The sequence below is a fragment of the Leptopilina boulardi genome, unplaced genomic scaffold (genome assembly GCF_019393585.1).
Source record: "Leptopilina boulardi isolate dan_hultmark-lab unplaced genomic scaffold, ZJU_Lbou_2.1 LbouV2_33, whole genome shotgun sequence".
Classification (NCBI taxonomy): domain Eukaryota; kingdom Metazoa; phylum Arthropoda; class Insecta; order Hymenoptera; family Figitidae; genus Leptopilina; species Leptopilina boulardi.
Window position 1 is genome coordinate 135,518 of NW_026137896.1, and position 2,732 is coordinate 138,249.

Consider the following 2,732-nt stretch of genomic DNA (forward strand, 5'->3'; position numbering starts at 1 on the left):
ATGAAAAGAAATCCAACCATTGCAAGCTTTTCTATATTGACCATTTCTATATTACTTATTTACTATTTATACTTAACAATATTATTATTATAACTTTTATATATATTTTTTTTTTTATACATTTTTTATGTTTATTTCGTATTTATTATTTTTTATTTGTATATATGTATTTTTTTTTTTTTTTTTTTTTTATATGGAGAATAGATACTTAATGTCTATATCACTTTTATCTATCCTCTTCTTTCTTCTTAAAGTAAATATTACTTACTAATCACTAAACACTTAACGAAATTTTTATTTATTTATTTATATATATTTTTTTAAATATTTTTCTATATGTAGAAATTGTTTATGTTTTAAATTTTTATTATTTATTAATATGATTGTTCTTAATTATTTATTATTGAATGTTCAAATAATTTAAATATTAATAAATAGATATTGTTTATTTAAAACACTTCACTACACTTTTTATTATTTTTGTTATTAACATTATTTTTATTTTTTATTTATATATGTTATCACTTTGTTTTAATTAGAGTCTTTATCTCTTGAAATATATTTTTTTAAATCCTGATTATGATACATTCCTTTTTCCAGTCCTAAGTTACTATCCCATATGATATATGTACCTTTTTTTATAACTTTTTTTATTTCATATGGTCCTTCATAGACTTGTAGAAATTTAGCTATTATTTTATTTTCCTTATCAGACCTTTTTAGTAATTTAATTAAGACTTTATCACCTACTTTAAATTCAGTTAATTTATGTGTGATATTGAATTTTTCCGATCTTCTTTTACCTTTTTTACAGATGTTATTATACGCGAGTTCTAATTTTCTTTCATAATCCATATTATTTGGAATATCTGGAAAATCGAACCATTTTTCCCACATTCTTCTTGGCTTTTTGTTGAGCTGAAGTTCTATAGGTGTAAACTCGGTAGTTTCATGGTGCGTTTCGTTGATACAATCTTCAATAATTGATATCCAATTCCACCAGGAATTGTGTCTACCATTGGTAAGAGTTCTAAAAAATCTTGATAACTCCCTATGAATTCTCTCGACAATATTTCCTTGAGGATGACGTATTGACGAAAAGACAGGTTGTATCCCCTCTTCTTTGAGTTTATTAGTCCATACTTCAGAAGTGAATTGTGTTCCATGGTCCGAAATAATTTTTTCTGGTTTTCCATATTCCTTTATATGGTGTTTGAAAATTTTGTTTATTAGCGCTATTGTTGTTATTTTTCTTATGGGGTATAATTTAACGTATTTACTAAACGCATCGATTGTTGATAAAATGTATTTAAATCCGCCTTTTGTTGCAGGTAAAGGACCGTAAAAATCGATTGATAAAATTTCTCCCGGTTTTTTCGGTGCATAATTTCTCATTTCCGCGTAATTAGTTTGATTAGAAATTTTATTTTTCTGACATGAGTCACAGCTAGCGATCCTATGCCTAATAACCTTGGAAAAATGCGGATAATAAAAATATTCATTTAACATGCGAAAAACTCTTTGTGGTCCTACATGTCCATACATTTCATGGGTTTCATCGATTAAATTGTTTATAATACTTTTTGTTATACATAATTTTTTTTTATTATCCCCGCTATTAAAATATAATATATTTTTTTCTATTAAATAACGCTTTGTTTTACCGCTTTTAACTTCTGCGATTCTTTGTTTCGAAATAGAATCTAGGTTTTGTTCTTGTGAAATATTTTTTAATTTATTTCGCAACATTGAAGATGGTGTTTTAACTAATTTATACAAAAATAATTTGCCCTCATGTGAGTTAATACCAATTTTATATTCTTCATATGATGGTGCCCTACTTAGTACATCAGCAACTATGTTGTTTTTACCTTCAACATGTTCAATGTCAAAGTTAAAATCCTGAATTGCTAAAATCCACCTCGTTATCCTACCGCTTATTAATTTACACGTTTTTATGAACGTTAATGCCTTATGATCCGTTTTTATAATTACATGAGTTCCTAGTATATACGATCGAAATTTCAATAAGCTCCATACTATCGCAAGTAGCTCTTTCTCTGTCGTGAAATACGTTAACTCGGCTCCTTTCAACGTTCGACTCGCGAAAGCTATAGGTACGTGTTCTCCGTCCTTGTCTATTTGATACAATACGGCTCCTATCGCTACGTCGCTCGCGTCTGTTTGTAAATAAAACGGTTTTGATAAGTCTGGATAACTAAGAATTGTAAATTCACAAAATAGATTTTTAACCCGTTTAAATGCTATATCCTTTTTTTAATTCCATTCCCATTTATTTTTATTTTTTAATAATTCAAGTAAAGGGACTATTTCTTGGGCATGATTTTTAGAAAATTTTGTATAAAAGTTAATAAGTCCTAAAAAACCTCTTAATTCTTTTAAATTTCTAGGTCGCGGAAAATTATGTATTGCCTTTATTTTATCAGGATCCGGTTTAATTCCGAGTGGTGTCAAGATATGTCCTAAAAATTTCAATTCCGGACGAAAAAAATGAGATTTTTCAAAGTTTATTGTCATGTTATGTTTTTCTAAACGATGAAAAATTTTTTCTAAGTGATAGAGATGTTCGTCAATATTTTGTGATGTGCACAGCATGTCGTCGATAAAAGTGATTACAAAATCGCCTATACCACATAGTACCTGATCTAACGCTCGTACCAACGCACTAGTACTTGTTTTTAAACCGAAAGGTACTACGTTAAATACATAAC